Source organism: Myotis nattereri (assembly GCF_964212035.1).
Source record: "Myotis nattereri genome assembly, chromosome: 14".
NCBI classification, from domain to species: Eukaryota; Metazoa; Chordata; class Mammalia; order Chiroptera; family Vespertilionidae; genus Myotis; species Myotis nattereri.
The window spans coordinates 37,190,186-37,209,614 of record NC_138089.1 but is presented as its reverse complement, the minus strand read 5'-3'; the positions used below and the strand labels follow the sequence as shown (position 1 = coordinate 37,209,614).

Here is a 19,429-nt window from a genome sequence, read left to right as displayed (position 1 = left end):
CTAGTTTCTGGTGGAGTCTTTAGGGTTTTCTATGTATAATATCGTGTCATTTGTGAATAATGAGAGTTTTACTTTCTCCTTTCCAATTTGGATGCCTATTATGTTTTCTTTTTGTCTGATCACTATGGTAGGACTTCTAATACTATGTTGAATAAAAGTGATAAAAACAGACATCCCTGTCTTGTTACTGTTCTTAGGGGAAATGGTTTTAGTTTTTGCCCATTGAGTATGATGTTGACTGTAGGTTTGCATATATGGCCTTTCTTATGTTGAGATATGATCCCTTTATTCCTTACTTTGCTGAGCGTTTTTCTAAAAAATGGGGGTTGAATTTTGTCAAATGCTTTTTCTGCAGCTATTGATATGATCATGTGATGTTTATCTTTCAGTTTATGTGATGTGTCATGTTTTTTGATTTGGAAATATTGTACCAGCCTTGTATACCTAGAATAAATCCCACTGGCTCATGGTATATGATCTTTTTTAATATGGTATATTGCTGGATCTGATTTGCTAATTTTTTTAAATATATTTTATTGATTTTTTACAGAGAGGAAGGGAGAGAGATAGTTAGAAACATCGATGAGAGAATCATCGATCAGCTGCCTCCTGCACATCTCCCACTGGGAATATGCCCGCAACCCAGGTACATGCCCTTGACCGGAATCGAACCTGGGACCTCTCAGTCCGCAGGCCGACGCTCTATCCACTGAGCCAAACCGGTTTCGGCTGATTTGCTAATTTTTGTTGAGTATTTTAGCATCTATGTTCATCAGGGATATTGGCCTGTAATTCTCTTTGTAGTGTGTTTATCTGGTTTTGGAATTAGGATAATGCTGGCCTCCAAAAAAGAGTTTGGAAGTGTTCCTTCCTCTTGGACTTTTTGGAATAGTTTCAGGAGGAGATGTATTAGTTCTTCTTTGAATGTTTGGTAAAATTCCCCTCTGAAGTTCTCGGGACCAGGGCTTTTGTTTGCCGGAAATTTTTTGCTTGCTGCTTCAATTTCATCAGTTGTTGTTGGGCTATTTAGGTTTTCTGCTTCTTCCTGATACAATTTTGGAAGATTGTATTTTTAATGCCTTCTTTTGTAGCTGTTTACTTATTAAACTGATATGGCAACTGAGAATTTTAATTGTTGATTCAAATTATGGAATATAGAAAAGGTATAAAGGTTGTTATGTCCCCCATATTATCTAAAGCCATTTTCAGTTCTTAGTTTTAAAAATAAAAATCTCAGCTTTTTTCCTTGTCCATACTCTGGTTAACATGTAAATATAATTATAAAGACTCACAAAAACAACAAAATTTACCACTAATATTGTTTTAGTGGCTTCTGGACTCTCAGAACATGCGTTTAATGCATATTTTGTTTATTTCTCAATAACATGTTAATGAACATGTCTGTTACCTACTGAATAATCTCTTTAAAATGCCCATCTTTGATTATTTACTCATAAGATTACATTCCCTTTTTAGAAATATTTTTCAATTCTCAGAAGCTAAACCCATGGGATTCTAGAACAGCTTTTGCTTGGAATGTGATTTCCCCAGTGATGTTGTCCAAAGGTTAAATAACAACAAGTGAATAGATGTAGACAATGACCAAGGATGTTTTAAAATCAAGTCCTTGTTAATACATTCTTGAATGCCATTAAATGAGCAATGAGGCAGATATCACAGGCTCAGGAATTAATGGCTACCAAGGTTACAGGGTGGTCCATTGAGTTGAAAGATGCTAGAATTTAATAAAAGAAAATGATAAACTATAAAAGGTAATTTATATTTTTTAATGGGTCACTTTTACATATTTTTAATGGGTCATTGTGGAAGTGTTAAAAAAATTAAAGCCAATAGGGATATTTGACTCTGGCATTTGACATTGAATAGTGAATAGTGAGAAATTCTTGTGCAGGAGCTTCACCTGTGTGAGTTTCAGCTTGGTCAGCTATAAAATGCAATTAAGATCTAGTCTGTTTATCTCACATTATGATGATTAAATTTAATTATGTACATGGAAGTGTTATGTCAACTAAAATGCCCTGAACAAATGTGTAGTTTTGGTGGCTGTTCAGTGAAAATTGATTCTCATTTCCCTAAAAGCAATTTAAATTCTTAAATCAAATGTGCAATATTGGCATCTTTACTTTTCCTAGGTTAAAATGAGCAATTTAATTATTTAAACCATGTTAGAATACATGTAGACTTTTTTTAATGTCATAGATTTTTAACTGCTCTAACTCAGAAAATAGAAATAAGTTGATGTGCAAACCTTAAAACTATAAATATTTTCATCAAGCTTACTGAAAAATGACTATGTCATACTTTAGGAAGGTATAAACTTAATTTTATTTGAGTAATTTCATAGTAGAATCTATCACCAAGTAATCGTTAGTTGAAGAATTAAACAAGAAAAAGCCTGACACCAGATCATACAACTCCATAAGAAAGTAAAAATTCTAAAATCTCACTCATTAGTTTTCAAGAATAAATTGCAGTTACATAATTTAAAAATACTAATTGATAATAAGAAAGACTTGTCAAAGGGGCTACTGAAATCAGCCATTTTTTAAAACTTTATAAGCTAACTAGAGGCCTGTTGCATGAAATTCATGCACTCGAGGGGGTCCCTCAGCCTGGCCTGCGCCCTTAGGGGAGTGGGCCTAAACTGGCAGTTGGACATCTTTAGGGCTGCTGCGGAGGCGGGAGCGGCTCTTGCCACCATCGCTGCACTTGCCAGCCATGAGCCTGGCTTCTGGCTGAGCGGCGGACCTCCTTTGGGAGTGCACTGACCACCAGGGGGCAGCTCCTGTGTTGACTGTCTGCCCCCTGGTGGTCAGTGCGTGTCATAACAACCGGTCATTCTGCCACTCGGTCGATTTGCATATTAGCCTTTTATTATACAGGATAAGGAAATCACTGAAAAAAGGTTCCCTTGTGTTCAGTCTTTTTGACTTACATCTTATTCTGTAACTTCCCATTGACACTGCCTTTAGCATTTTAAATATTTTATTTAACACTTCATTAGCTGAATGTCATATTATATTGGATTTTTAAAATTTTTATAGAAGCCAAAATATCAACCAACATTTTAATCTATTTATCTAAATTATTATTTTTCTCATTAAGACTATCAATTAGATGCTTTTAGCTGCAAGTAACAGAAAGTATAATTCATTTATTATCTCACATTAATGTGATAGGACAGGCTCCAGGGTTGATTTGTTAGCTTAATTATGTGTTAAAGGGCTTGGCTTCCTCTCATCACTAGTATGCCATCCTTGGTATTGGCTATTCCCTGAGGGGGGGAAGAGAGGGTAATAAGTGGCTGCAGCACTTCCAAACATTCAGAATTATTGGGAAGTCTTATTAAATCATGGATTGCTGAACGCAACCCTCAGAATTTGATTCAGTAGGTCTGGTGGAATCTACGAATTTGCATTTCTAGTAAGTTCCCAAGTGATACTGATGCTGCTGGTAGTGGGGCCACACGTTGAGAAACACTCACTTGAATGTTCCTGGAGGGGAATGGATATTTGAGGAATCACTGGTAACGTTCATTACCCGATGTACTTTGTCATTTGGAATATAACAGAGTTCCTTTTATTCTCCTTATAGAGCATAATGACCATTTCAAGTTTGTCATCTTCCTGTTAAACATTCCAGAGTGGGACACTGTTCACTTAGAATACCAATATTTCTAGTAATTGATGTAGCAGTTTCTTAGAAAATAGTTTTGCACTCAACTGTTTGAAATGGGGAATGGTTGGGCTGGTTCAAGCCCCAAATTTGCATTTGAGTTTGTTTCTGGATTATAGAAAGTTTTTTTTTTTTCTTTCCAGAATCCTCCTTTTGTAATCCCCCAAATATATATTTGGCACATTAAATTACTTTTACTATCTTCTGAAATAGGCTAAACAATGCCTTTTAAAACCAAGAAAACAAAAATAAAGTTGCCTGAAGGTATAATATAAATCTTAGTTTTCTACCTCATCTATATTTGTAGTGATGGAGTTTCTGACCTAAAGGTTTCTGTGCTGTGGATCTCCCTCACTAATTTATTACCATAATGATATTTTTTGTGCTTTATTTTTTCTCATTTGTTCTCACAATAGGAAGCACAGAAGAGAGAAAATTTCTGCAGGGGGCCCGGAAGGACATGGGACAATTTAGGCAAAAATGCAAGCTTTGCAAAAAATATCTGACTTCTAGAAAATGGTGAGGTAGAAAACTTCAGTGAAAAATGTATCACTTTGGAGGTCTGAGGAAATGCAACTATTTCCAATAGTCTTTCAGACACCAATGTGCTGCAGAGTAAAGAAAAATCGAAAATGTTTCCAATGTGAAATTGAAAACACATTTAAATGGAAGGAGGAGGTCTGGACTGTTACTGCAAACACAGCAGGGGGGCAGGAGACATGATATGGAATCTGTTCAATAGTTTCAACTTTTTGTGAAAACCAACCCATCAGCAAGCCTCAAATTTAGTAGAAGATACTGGTCAGTGGCAATTTAATTTACTTGGCTATTCTAAGGCCTGTTGCTTATATATATAGTCTTCTGGCTGTCTTGTCCAAGAATTGAGTAGATTCCTTGATCCCTAAGGTAATAACTGATGACTATGCTGAAAACTACAATGTTTTTGATTTTGTCAGGCATTGATATACATGCCATTAAAATCCAAAGCACAAGCTTAGCTAAAATTTCCTACATACATAGCAGGAGCTACCTCAACATTATCGTTTAATTTCAAATGGTTACCTGGGCTTACAATCCAGGTGTGAAATTTCATCTGATCTGGGCAGTGCTCAATATTTAACACATCTTAAAATGATTAGTGTTTATTCCTGTTCAGTTCAAGCTGTCCTAGTTAACTCCTTTGTAGTTTGGAGATGTGAATTCATTTTAAACCTTTGAAAACTTCTTGGTTTTTCTTGCTTTGCAGGAAAGTAGAAGCTCATGTTTTAGCTTTACCGTAGGAAGCAAATAGCAAAGTCAAAGGTGGGATTATGTTTATTCATTCAACAGCAATTATTTATTTATGATGGCCATTTTCCAGATTACTCATTTATTCAATGGATTTGTATTACATACTAGAGGCCCGGTGCATGAAATTCGTGCACGGGAGGGAGGGGTGTCCCTCAGTCTGGCCTGCACCCTCTCGCAAACTGGTACCCCTTGGGTAGGGTCCCTAGGCCTGGCTGGTGATCAGGGCCTGTCGGGCTTTCCTTCCCTTGGCTGTTGGCAGCTCGCCCTGCTTCTGCCACTGCCACTGCCACTGCTTACCATCTGTGCAGTGCTCCCCCCCCCCCACCTCCTGCCACTGGTCGCCTCCCTCTGCAGGTAACAGGCATGGGGTACGATTGCTTGGTTGGCCTGGGCCTCCTTCTGCAGGGCAATCACTGGCCGGCCCCACCCACCCGCTGCAGCACCGCCAGCTGGGTAGTCTGAGGTGATTGATTGCAGAGGCCCCCTCATTGATCGCCCTGCAGAGGGTGGCCTGGGCCTCCCTCTGTAGGGTGATCATGGGGTGAGGGCGGGGCCCCCCAATCAATCGCATCGCACCCGCCTTGGCTGGCCTGGCGCCATTGCGTGTCATAGCATGGTCATCTGGAAGGTTGTCTGGATGGTTGTTCTGCGGTTCGGTCGATTTGCATGTTGTACTTCTATTATTATAGATTATTACAGACAAGTGCTTTGGGACCAGAGATAAATGATGCTAGTTTTAAAACTAGACAGAATGATTGCCCTACAGAGGGAGGCCCATGCCACTCTCCACAGGGCAATCACTGGCCATTCCCGCCCACCTGTTGCAGCACCACTGGCCAGGTAGCCTGGGCCCCCTCCATTGATTGCCCCACAGAGGGTAGCCTGGGCCCCCCTCTGTAAGGGATCATGGGACGATGGCGGGGCCCCTCGACCATTTCATTTCATTTTAAAATGTTTTTAAATGAAAACATTTTTATCTCAAAAATTTTGGGGTGCATGTAATATGCTATGACTATTTCCCATGGAAATAACAAAGTCCAGAGTTGACTCTTGGACATAAGACTCATTCACTTTGCTCTTTTTCCTTTCCTTTCTTATCCTCATCTGCACTCCCATCTACACTCATCTGCAACCCAGGATCAGTAGCACATACCAGAGATCCCAAATATCACTGCAGGCTCAGAACCCAGTGAATGGAGAAACTGAATCACTCTTGAAATGAACTTCTTTAAAAATAAAAATTAAAAGGGTACACTTTAAATTCTCTAATTTCTTCTGCTCAGTTTCATCAAATATTAGAATGCTAGCAAGTGTTGAAGTTATGGAATTTTGTAGGCTGATAAAATATTTGTAAAGTATTTGGATATCAATGTATGTTAAAAACAATCAAACACAGGTATCTCATTTTTTAGTCCATTTGATTTTTTTTTCTTGCTCCCAGTTTTTATTCAACCAAGCAGATTTATAGCAATTCTGCAGGTGGTAGTTAGACACTCATTTCATATACTTCTTGTAATAAGACTATATTTCCCTAAACTTGACCCTTAGCATGTCTTTTATTCTATGAGAAGAAAAATACTTGTTCTGTTGGAGTAGGTTAGCTTATATAAGTAGTGTTGTATCTTTATATGCTTTTAAAATATCAAACTTTAAAAAATGACAACTTCTTTTCCATCAGCTAGGTAAAATTCCTTAACTATTAACCATGATACTTAAAACAATGTTAAAAGATTTTTGAAATAAGACTCTGAGAAATGATTTAAATATAACCTTTTTGAAGTTAATTTTTAAATCCTAAGGGACCACATATTCCTTTATTTTCCAAGTTTATAAAAAATGCTGGCAGCCCTGGCCAGGTAGCTCAGTTAGTTGGAGTGTTGTCCCAATTCCCCAAGGTTGTAGGTTCAATCTCCGTGTGGAACAACAAATTGATGTTTCTCTCTCTCTCTTCCTCTATCTCTAAAAAAAAAAAAAAAAAAAAAAAAAATACTAGCTATCAAATTTGATAGAAAAACAAGATGCCTCATATCCTTTGTACAAGGCAGAGCATAAATAAAAGTACAATATCATGTTCATTCTTCAATCTTCCCTATTTGTAATATTTTCCCCAAGCAGAGATGCCTGACAAACTGCTCCTCTTTTGCTCATATATGACCATTTTTTGCATCAAATATATTTACTTTGGTAGGCTAAATATTCAGAATAAAGTGAGAGCAGACAAGACTTTTAAAGCATTGATTTCTAAAGAGGCAACTTAAACAAAATACATTTCTTTGCCATCAATCTCATTCTAGCTAGCTAACAGTCCATGCTTTTGCTTGCTTCCCTGTATGATACTCTTATACTTTTATAGTGCTTTTAATTTACAACATGACTCACAGGCCATACAAAATTAACTTAAAAATTAGCCTGCTATATTTGGTCAAACATTTAATTAACTAACCCCTAATGCCTTGGCAGGGCCAGCCCAAATGATTTCAAGGGCCTTATATGGCCAGCAGGCCGGACAATCCCCACCCCTGGAATAGAGGATCACTCTGCAGAAATATGTTAAGGCTCAAGGATCAGCTAAGTGGCTGAACCAGTTACCTTTAAGGTTTTTGCTGCTCCCAGGCCTAGGACTTTGTCAGATGATTGACAGTGGATCAAGAGTGAAGTATGTAGCAGTTTTTCTGGACAAAGGTGGTTTTATCCATTTTTTTTTTTTTTTGGCTTAGCCATAGGAACAATGGCATTCACAAGTTAGGCAATCAAAAGTAAAATTCCAGTGTAAGCTACTTTAGGTATCCCTCATGAGGTAATACATCTTTGGGAGAGTTAATTATGAATGCAGGGCTAATGCCGGGGTATTGTAGTAGACAACAGATAATTCTGAAAGGGTGCCTTAGATAAAATGTTTGCGCTAACTAAAGCAATCCAATAGCAAATTCTGTAGTGACATGACCCTCTATTTTGTAAGATCATGCAAATATCAAATAATGTCTATATTACGTACTTTTCCTACTTTAGAAGCTTTATGTCTCTAATGCAGTGCTGTAGTGTTAAGGTTCAACAAGTATAGTAACTAATAATCATTAAAAACTGATTACAACATTGAGCAAGTAGCACACTCATTGTACACAATCGTAGGCTTATAAACAACAGATGAGACAAAAGTTTTGCAAGCCAAAGGTGGGGCATAGAGAGTAACTCTTGAGACTAGAAATCGATTTCATTCTGATGTTTATGGTTTCACTTTTGAAACTTAAAGTGACCTTGCTGAATAAAACCTCAATGTTTGCTGAAAGAAAAGTAAATGTAGAAAGCTGTCCAGGATTTTTGACCATAGACGAATACCACTTACTTGGGACAAAACCAAGGAAAAAAAGAGCCAACCCCTTTATTTGGACACTGAACATGTGGTCAGAGAGCACACTGGCGTATGTTATCGGGCCTGAGATAAGGGCTAAAAAAAAAAAAAAAAAAAAATTATATTTATTTTTTTTGGTAATCCTCACCCGATCCGTTCATTTGTAGAGAGAATGGAAAGGAGGGAAAGAGAATAATATGGATGTGAGAGAGACACATGGACTGGTTGCCTCCCGCAGGCGCCAGGACTGGGGGGGAGGGAGTTGGGGGGAGCCGGGATGAATCCTGCAACCCAGATTTGTGCCCTTGACCTAGAATCTAACCCGCGACCCTTCCGTGTGTCGGGCGGCACTCTAACTACTGAGCGGCACCGGCTAGGGCAGGGCCAACCTTTTTCACGGGTGTTACATATTGACAGAGAAAAACGCCTCTAGCATAGAAGGGAGGGGTTGGCGGAGGCGCTCCAGCTCAGCAGGTGCAGCCCTGCCCTCTAGTGGCTCTGGGTGCGAGAGGCCTTCGTTTCCGTTTCCCGAGTCTGGCTCGCCAAGGCTTAACTAGATAGAAATCGCTCATTGGGAGCCCAGGGTAGGTGCTGGGAAAGTGAACGCGGTTCAAGGGGCAAAAGGCATAGCCAGCAGCCGAAGGTAATGGCCGTTCTTCAGCTTCCATCCCTGGGCTCCCGGTTTCTAGTTGTTTCCACCTCTTGGGTTCCACACACTCCAAACGAACGAGAAAGGCTGAATCCTTCCTTGAGCCCTTTGAGGCTGACCTCTCTGTCCTCTCATTACTCACGGACCCCCGGGTCCGGACATTATCTTTGGGAAATCGCCCCTCAATGACCAGCTCCCCAAGTTAGAGCAAAGCAAGCCCAACAGGGGGTCAGCAAGTGAGGGTGTGAGGTCCCAGCAAGAGCCCCGGTGACTCTCCGCGCTCGCCCCTTCCGTCCGCGGTCCTCCCTCGCGTCGCCTGCGGAGACTGTGACCACCACCCCGACGGGAGGGGCTCCCCCGGTCGCCGCCTCTGTCGAGGGCGCTCCAACACGTCGGGGACAGCGACCATGACCGCGCCTGCCCGCCCGCCCCAAACTCCGGGCTGCCTCCTGGGAATGCGTGGCCCCCCAGGGGGTGCGTAGAAACGGGGGTGGGGGGCACCGTCGCCGGGGGTCCGCGAGGAACCGCCACGGGGCCGCGCACACTCCTACCAGACCGACTGCTCCGCACCCAACCAGAACCCACTCGGCGCGGGCAGCTCTGTCTTCACTCCACTTCCGCCGTCCCCGCCGGTGCGTGCGAGTGCGCGTGCGCGCGCGCCTCTCGCAGCGGAAGTGGTAGCGACAAAGCTCGGTCCGCGGCTGGCACGGGAGTGCGGGGCTCGCCGGGGCGGCGGGGGGCGGCGGCGGCGGGCGGCGGGGAGGGGCGGAGCGCAGGAGGCGGAGGCGGGTGCAGACCAGCGCCGTAGCGCTGAGCGGGCCGGGCCGACAGGGACGGGTCCCTCACCTCCTCTTCCCTTCCCCTCCCCGCCCGCCCTGCCTGCTTCCCTCCCTTCCTCCCGTCGCTCTTTCCTCACGCCGGGAACTGGCTCCCGCCTGGCGCCGCCGATCGGGGAGCCGTTCCTTCCTGCCCGCGGCGCGCTGGCGCCCTGGCGAGCCCCGCGGGTGAGTATCCCGCTGCCCGGAGGACGGGGGTCTGGGGCTTGGGGCGTGCACCGATATTACCCATTTCCAGAAACTTCCAGGTCCCGAGGGAGGGGGCGTCCGGGGATACCTTGTTGGGTGGGGTGTCTTGGGCGCCGCCCTGCCAGCAGCTTGAGTTGGGGGCGTCGCGGGTGCCCGAGGGGTGGGCGCGGGGTCTGGGGCTCCCGAGCTGTCAGAGGGGCGGGGGCGGGGGGCACCCTCCCTCTCGCCCTGTCTCTCGTCAGCGCCGCTTCTCCCGGTTTCTCTTGCAGATGCTGCTGCTAGGGGTGGTGGGAGCAGCCGTGGGACGCGTGGCCGGGAGCGGGGGTGACAGCCTGGGATCCCGGGGGCTTCTCTGCCTTGTCTTCCTCCTCTCTCTGTTCCCCGTGTGGCTGCGGCTGACACTAAAGACTTGGTAGCCACCAATCAAGTGCAGTTTCAATGGAAAATGAAGGTAAAGGCCCCTGGCAGCCGGGTTACCGCGCGGAGTTGAGGGTGTGGTGGTGTGTTTTTAAGTTGCCTTCCTTTCCCTACCTTTGTTTGTTTTCCCGGTTTTATTTATTTTTCTTTGAAGTGCCCAAAGAATTGCTTCCTTAGGATAGCTCGCTTTTTTTTTTTTTTTTTAATGTTGGTAACATAAGGCATTTCGGAAATGCAAATCCTGTGAGGTGACTGAGCTCGATTCTGCTTTCCCGGTCAGCCCTTGAGCTTGGGGTAGCAGGAGGGAAGTTTTCCTTTCTGATAGCATCTCCGTGCAGATCGCTGTTTGAAAGCCATCACTGGAGAGGAAGCGGGAATGGGGAGGGGGAATAAAAGGGACTGCATCTCTGTGCTTGCACATCAAGCTTTGGTATGTGCCTGGGTTCGTTTATAAGAAAGGAACTGGCTTTGTTTTTTGTTTTGTTTTTAATTAAGTACAGCTTTGGGGGAGGGGGGTGAAACTCACCGTTTTTCAGTTCACACACACAAAAAAGTTCTGAATTAATGAAATACTATGTGGTGATTTCCTTTCTTAAAGTTCCACCCTATTTCAGAACATCATTTAGCAGGTTGAAGTGGAACCTGTTTGTCCACTGTACACTCTGGACACACTGGATTATTATTCACCTGATTCCTTTGGCCTCATTTAAATATTTAATGTTTTTTTTTTTAAACATAGCACTGATTATTTTGTAAAAGCATTGAAAACTCTGAATAAGTGATTTTTTACCCTCCGGAAACCATCACAGTTATGCTTTGGACTGGTTGTGTGTGTGTGTGTGTGTGTGTGTGTGTGTGTGTGTGTTCATTCCTGGCTGCGAGATGCTATAAAAGATCATTACAAATGACAGTTTGTCCCTTTGTATCTTTTGGTTTTAAAACACTGTACAGTCTGGTGAAAGGGGCTGCTGTAGAGCTTGCTGGCTGCTTTCTAATTTGCTTTTCCCTTGTTGAGAATGTGAGCTTGATTGTTCTAAGTAGGACTAGTAATTTTAAAATAGATGTTTCTTATATGCAGTAATCTGTGTTGCTGTCTGAACCCCTGGGATATATGGGAACTATGATGAGAGGCGAGATTCCATTGCTTAGCTCTGCTTTGGATGGATAAGTGGTGGAAAACATTTTCTGAAATACCAAAGTGTATAACTGTAGAGGAGTAATAGTGTCTAATTGGGTCTTTAGGAACAGCATTTGGAAGCAGTGATATTTTTGTCTGGTAGTGTGGAAAAACCACTTTTCTGAGGCCTTTTCCTCTGTCTTTTAGTGTATAGGATTAAGAAAGGCAGGTCCTTGCTGTACAAGAGACAAAGAATGTTAAGTGCATTCATTTATATACCTGTTTCTTGGTTGTTGTATCTTAACATCTGAAACTTGAGCTTCTGCTTTGAGAATGTTACAGATTTAAGAGAGTAGCCTAAAGAAGGTGATTTCTTAAGATGTTACTTTTGTTTCTTGATCTCAGGAAAAGGAGCATGACTAGTAAAGCTCACTCTCATATTGTCTACTGAGGTGGGAGGGAGTGGTTGTGAGAAGGAAGCATGGTATATGCTGGGGCTGACTGGGCCTCTCTGTACTTTATGGCCAAATAGGAATGATTTGGCCTCATAATAAAAGATTATACAATTCTTAAAAACTGTTTTTTTTCTGCTTTGTAATAATCAAAAGGCCATTTTTGTCAGTTTCTCATTACCATAACATTTTTTCTTTTACCATTTTAAACATTTTAAAGAACTTCTATACAGTGCAGAAATTTTTAAGAGCTATTGACCATTTTGAAAATATATATATATATATAGTGTCTCAAAGATGTATACACACTTTGTACACTTTGAATAATTATTAATCCCAATGGATTAAATCTGAAAAGGAAGAAACATCAATTGAGCTATCAGCTGTTAAAGTGTGTATATATATATTTTTGGACCACCCTATATTATTATCCCTTTTCTTTCTATAGTTAGTATCCTCCTTTGACATGGTGTATTAGCATCTTAGGGGTGTGAAACAAAAATGTATTTAAATCATGCCTTCACTATTAAAAGTTTTGTGACTTCACCTTTTTGAGTCTGTCTTCTCACATATAAATTGGGATTGACAATAGCTTCCATAGTTAAGAGGGTTAAATGAGAAACCCTATATAAATTTTCTTGGGACAGAGGAAGGCTAGAGTTAAAGAATATGCGCTTTGGAACCAGGCATTCTGATTTGAATGCTAGATCCCCACTTAACATAATTTGGCCTTATGCAAATTATTAAAGCTTTTTTGTGCTTCAGTTTTTTCATCTATAAAATAAGGATATTTGATAGAACTTGCCTTCTGAGGTGGTTGTAAGCAGGTATAACAGTATTTGGCATATAGCAAGTGCTCAATAAATGCTAACTATAAATAGCGTAGCCCAGTGTTTGCATACTAATATATCACCAGGCATTAATGCGGTTGTTATGACAGCTGAATGCTAAAAGAAAACAGTAGTGGTTAAAATGCTCTCCATGAAGTTGTCATTAGGCATCAGTGGAGTTAACTACAGAATTTTATATAGTGTTGTGGCTTAAAGCCCATAGAGAAAGTTGGAGTGCTACCAAGAAGCCAGGGACCAGTGTAAGAAGAGACAGGCTTAGATTTGAATCCTGACAAGTTATTTTTTCCTCTCCTAAAAATCTAATGAGTTACTATGCTCCTGAGCTTTCTCAACTTCTAATGTTTACCCATCTGTAAATGGAATAACGCCCTCTTGAAGGGTTGGTGTGAGGAATAAATAAAGCCTGCTATGTGAGGTGCCCAAAACGATGGTTGACGCACAGTTAGCATGCATGGATGAGCAATTGCTGCTATTCCCCAGAAACAGAATCCTCCAGTAGGTTTGCAGATAAGTCACATCTCTAGTTATTTACTGGGTAGAATTGATAGTGGCTCCCAGGAGCATTAGCATGAAGGTTCTTAGGGAGTGTGCCATGTCTGCAGTGGTTGTTGGAGGGCATGACATCTATGTGGTTCCTTTCAGCAACTATGGTATTTTTCTTTGGCACTTCAGTTTTATTCTTTTGGATCTCCTTCTTACGGTCCACTTAATCTTTCTCAGCAAAGGTTGACAAATTTTTAGCCTTAACCTCCAGGATGCTTCATGAATACTTCCTGCTAGTCACTAGAAATACTTGAAGTGTTAATTTCCTGGAATTTCAGGGATTGGTCCTGGACATCCATTTGTGGGTTATGATTTTATCCACATGCTTTGGAACTCCCGTTTGCATGTTTATCATAACTCTAAACAGATACCACTTAGGAATCTGAGATAAGTAAAGGCCCCTTTTCTGTGTGTGTGTGTGTGTGTGTGTGTGTGTGTTTAAATTAGCCATATATATGTATAAAGGGATGGCTTATTAGAAAATGTATTTTTTAGCTGGATAATTTTGCAAATAGTTTCTCTTTCCCAATAATGGATTTTTTTTTTTGGAATAAATTTGGCCTTTCCCATAGAAAACCAGTATAAACCTAATGCACATAAAACTGTTTAATCGTAGCCATTAGTTTCTTTGACTAATGGATAAACATGCAATGATCTTCAAGATTTCAGGATATGCTTAATTCAAAGGTTTTAGGCAGAGCTAATGGGTCTAGAATAGATTCCCCCAGTTTCTTTGGCTAGCATTTGAAAATGATAATATGCTTATTTACACTTTAATTTTTAAAGTAGTTGCTTATTCAAGTACAAATTATTTTCTATCTAGGAATGTCTCAAGAAAGATTGTGTTAGGGTAGTTGGAAGAACTATAAGGAAAAAGGGACAAGAAACTACTTTAATTTCATTCCTTTAAGTAGGAATAGGAAACTAGGCTATTAAAATATTTTATATTTTTAGGTGTTGAAAAATATAATTTATTTAATTTGCAGTTTTGTTAGTAAAATACTATTTTCAATCAATATTTTTAGGGAAGAGTCAAAACTAAAAGATTATGTGACAACATTGTATAAATGTAGTAATTTAACACAGGGGAAGGATGCCGCAGAGATAATTTCTGTGCAAAAACCTTCTGACAGTTGAATCCTAAATACTTGATTTGTCTTAATGTTTTTATCCTCCATTTAACGTCAGCAGATTTCCACTCCGTTAACTGAAGCAGTATCAATCAAAATGGTCTCCTAGGGAACACACCCCTTGGGGCTCAAGGCTGATTTTCTTTTGAGATCTCGGTTAACCATAATCTATTTGACAAGGTTAAAATTTGTTTTAAAACTGAAAAGAACAGTATAGTTTGATGGTAAAGTTAGTTGGGATGAATTTTAAATTACACTGTTGTTACATGTAACATCTTTAAAAAATATTTTTTAACATGTAACATCTTGAAGATCTCTTAAGAATTGGTTCAGAGGGCCTACTCATTTATTTTGTTAAAAGACGTTATTTTTATAAAGATTTCAGGCATCAGTTGTGACAACATTGTCTTTACCATTTTCATATGGACAAGTGTTGGTAAAAGGCAGTAAAGTAAAAATTGGTTGGGTGAACTTAGGTTAATTCTATCATTTCATACAGAAAATGATTCTTGGAAAAAATATGACAGGCTAAATTGATGCATTTCCTCTTGAATTTATATGGCTGGTATTTATATGCATTTGTTCATATGTCTTCTATCTTCAAGGCTTTACGTGACTATTCTCAAAGGCATACATCTTAGAATTACAAGGAAATTACTCAGACTGTGTTGAATTAGATTAGTTTAGGCTAGGCTTATTTGATCCATTTAGAAAAAATTGAATGAAATGTTACAAGACTTTCTTAGATTATAGACAGTAATAGCAGGTATCAAAAGCATCACCTTAAGGTGGCTGTAACTGGGCATCTAATGCAAGTTCAGTTTTTAATTTTTGCTTTTTCTTTCTGCTTCAGATATTCGAGAATGTCTGAATTGTAATTATTTTATATAATAGAATTATTTAATAAATTAACATATCAGATATTAGAGAATGTGTGAATTGGAATTGGAGTGTGTGAATTGGAATTAGTTAATTATAACTCCTTGCTTAAATAAAGTCTTTTAGTTTGACTTTTTGATCATTGCATGAAAGTGCTGACCTAAACTTGTGTCTCCTAAGAAGAAGTACAGCAATTTAGCATGACATATTCTTCATTCTTTCTGAAAACTCTGAGATATTGGCACATTCTTGTGGAAATTATTTTAATTTATTATTTACTTAAAAATGAATAAACTGGTAAATTTGGAATAGTAGTATGGCCCTGAAACTAAATATATTTGCTACTCTGTACTTTCGTTTGGTGTTCAGCCCTTTACAGAAAAACTCAGTAATAATAACTGAAGCAGAAATATTTAGTGACCACCTATCATAATTTTCTTGAACATTGTTGTTGTTTTTTAAACTGTGAAGTATAAATTAAAACTTTTGAGTAGGTTGTGAATTTCAGATACTGGATTTAAAGTTATCTTGATTGTGGTGCCTTAAAATAAAAAAGGATAAAGCATTTCCTAAGAACTATTAATACAATATTAGTAAAGTTCTATTCTCTGCCTAAGAGAGAGATCAACTTAAAAACATCCTGGATTGCCCTAGCTGGTTTGGCTCAGTGTATAGAACGTTGGCCTGCGGACTGAAGGGTCCCAGGTTCGATTCCGGTCAAGGGCACATGCCTGGGTTGCAGGCTCTATCCCCAGTGGGGGGCGTGCAGGAGGCAGCCGATCAATGATTCTGTCTATCCCTTTCCCTTCCTCGCTAAAATCAATAAAAAGATATTTTTTTAAAAAACCATCCTGGATTTCCTTGCACCTTAAATCAGCCTTTCATTGTCAATATTAATATGTATGTTAGCCTTTGGTGCTGTATACTCATCATATATGTTATGAAAATTTGACACCTGTGCCTTTGTAACTAGATTTTGCTTGAGTTTCTCTAGTGAAATGTTTGCTTTATCTACCTGCATCTCGGTTTATATATTGGGAGGAGCAGAAATACTAGTTGGTTCAAGCTTTCTTTGGGAATCTTACCTCACTTCCCTATTGTGTCAGTTCTTCATTCCCTTAGAGCAGCAAAAGTGGTTCATGGCACAAGTGCCAGAAATAGTATACAAGCCACTTTTTAATGGCATGCAAACTAATCTCTGCTGTGTCCTTTTCTTAATTCTTGCCAAGGTTATTATTTACTGAGAGTTGACATCTGGCTGTGAAAGTGTCTGAGATCAGATGGAAAATTCCAGTTTCTTTCCACTCCAGAAAAAGAATGTGGTCTTTACTGACCACTTTTTGAGATCTGCTAGCTCCCCACCCTAGAGGTTGGTAGTTCAGTTATGATATCTTGATATATATCTTTAATTCATTTTGGGAGCCAAGTGATTACTAGTTCCTTCTGATTTCTTCTGTGAGTAGAAAAATGGAGGAGAATTGTGCTTATACCTATATTAGAATGAAGGAAATGGAAAGTAGGGACAAGTTAGAGAGACATTTTACTCCTAGAAAGAACCAGCAGACCTTGGGCAGTAACGAAACAGGGAATGAAGGGGACAGTAGAGTCAGAAATGGCCACAAACTGTTAAGCAGGCATAAGTGGATGAGTGGAGATGCCACTGACCTGTTGGAGCAGTTAGCTGATGTCGGGGCTGGCTAAGGGCAATAGATTGAAGGTCAGACTGTCACAGTGTGCTTGATTTTCTTTTCTTTTTTTCTTTTTTAATATGGTTTTTAGTAATTTTTTTTTCTTTAGTAGAGAGAGAGGAAGGGAGAGGGATAGAGAAATAGAAAGACTGATGAGAGAGAACCATTGATCGGCTGCTTCCTACTGGGGATTGAACCTACGACCCCGGCATGTACCCTGACTGGGAATTGAACCAAGGATTTCTTGGTTCATGAATCAACACTCAATCACTGACCCACTCTGGCCGGGCTGGTGTGCCTGTCTTAATGCTTGTCAGGGCAAAGACCCTCATTATCCCTAACTCAACTCAATGGTATGTTGTCCATTGAATGAAAATTCTGGCTTCTTCACTTTAACTCAGTGGATCTCAACTGGGGGTGGTTTTGACAACATCTAGAGATGTTTTGGTTTGGCACAACTGGAGCAGATGCTATTGGCATCCGGTGGATAGAAGCCAGGGATGTTGGTAAACATCTTATACAAGACAGCTACCCCGCTCCCCAGCCCCCACCTCTCCAAACCAAGAATTATCTGACCCCAAATGTCAATATTGTGGAGATTGAGAAATATTGTTCTAATCAAAGACAAGGAAGTTAACTTCTCTAAGCCTTCTTTTCCTCATATGTAAAGGGATGATGATGACTCTGCCTCAGGCTTGTTAGGATTAAATTGGGCAAGATGAAAGAGTTAGCATGAAAGAGCTCAAGAAATGCTAATTCCCCTTACCTGGTTGATGAGTAGATTTGGGAAAATTATTTATGCCATTGGACTCTTAACACATTGAGGACCAGTAGTTTTATTGCTAGCTTTGCCCAGTGGCCAGATAAGATTCTATTGAACGAGTACAAAAAAACATTTTACATAAATGTTAAAGGCACGCTTTAAAATTAAATACCCATTGCATTTTGAAGTTATTTATTACATGTTCTTACAAGCTAATATCTTTTAAAAGAATTCTCGTGATTGGCCGCAAGCCTTAGAACAGAAAACACGAGAATTCTTGTGATCCGTCTACAATGTCTTAACTTCTAATTATAAGGCTTTACATATTTTTCTGAGACATGGGTTGCCCAAGAAACCTGTAATAACTATTATAATATTAATGCTTGCCTCATGGTTTAATTAAACTGTGATTTTAACTGTACTTTGTTTTTGAGTATTTCATGATTTGTAACCAGCAGTAGGTCAAAAATGTGGAAATCTGGATTAAAAGTTTTATCTACTAATCAATGAGGATAAACTAAAAATTTTACTTGCTCTCAGAACTTTTAGAAAGCAGTTTCATTGTTCTTTGAAATTAAGACCTGAAGTGTTCTGAATTATTTCTTTTCAAAAATGCTAGACCTCCTCTGTATGTAATGCCCTTTTCCTTTTTATTCAATTACAAAATTTCAAGTAGATTCCCCTCTGAAGTCAGCACTCTTCATCAGATTTATATATTAGGGTCTTCATGAGGTGACTTTCTTTTGCATGTCTAGTACTTACTTTTTTATTAGCTTTTGTAAAGTGTGGACATTAACCACCAGCTCTTTCACTCGTGTTAAGGACAGGACACATGTATTTTCAGTTCTAATACAAGGGACCATTCCCTTGGAAATACATTATAGTCATAGCCTCACTGTGTTTAATGTACATATTGTGTGGCATTCTTATTTTTAAGGAGTCCTTTTCTGCTATCACTTTACTTTTAGGAAAAAAAGAATAGTTTGGTCTCCCTATACTTTAATTACCCCACCTACAACATGCAATTAATAGGTAAAGGTGCCTGAGTGTAGTGAGTGATTTATTGGACCCTTACTAATGTTTTTTTTTTTTTTTTTATTAATAGTGGGTGGAATTTAGAAGTAACATTCTTCCTGTTTTTCATATTAAACTAAGATTATTTAAACACAGTATTAAAATAGTTGGTTAGAAAAATTAAATAACTTTTGAGGAAAACCACTTAAAATGGGAAATAATGTATAAGTGATAATAGAGTACATTTTGTGACAGCAAAGAACTTCTCATTCAACTTGCATGTTTAGGATTCAAAATTGGCTTCTGATGTTATTAAATAGCATCTGACCACAAATTACTTGTAAGGCCTTATATGGCTCCTTGTTGTACCTGGAACTATTTAGGTCAGTTAAGTTCGGGGTTTGAAGGATGGCACAGTCATGCCTTTGATTTTGTAAGGGTTTGGTGTGACATAGCCCATAAAATTAAGCCCACCAATTAACTGCTGTATGAAGTGAATGCAATTAGCATATGGAAGAACTAGGAGAAGGAATAAAGAAAGCTACCATTTGTTTCTACAGTTGAAT

General features: G+C 39.7%; 2 protein-coding genes across 3 annotated transcripts in view; one reads left to right on the top strand and one right to left on the bottom strand.

Annotated features, from left to right (window-relative positions):
• Positions 1–9,612, bottom strand: part of PIK3R4 (phosphoinositide-3-kinase regulatory subunit 4) — a 159,061-nt gene extending 149,449 nt beyond the window's left edge. The window contains exon 1 of the mRNA XM_081105472.1: positions 9,536–9,612. The gene's annotated coding sequence lies outside the window, so the exon portion shown is untranslated. The remainder of the gene's footprint in view (positions 1–9,535) is intronic.
• The window catches only part of ATP2C1 (ATPase secretory pathway Ca2+ transporting 1), a gene marked incomplete at its 3' end in the record, with an annotated part of 115,537 nt that overhangs the window by 14,173 nt on the left and 81,935 nt on the right, over positions 1–19,429 (top strand). The gene's annotated exons all lie outside the window — the stretch shown is intronic.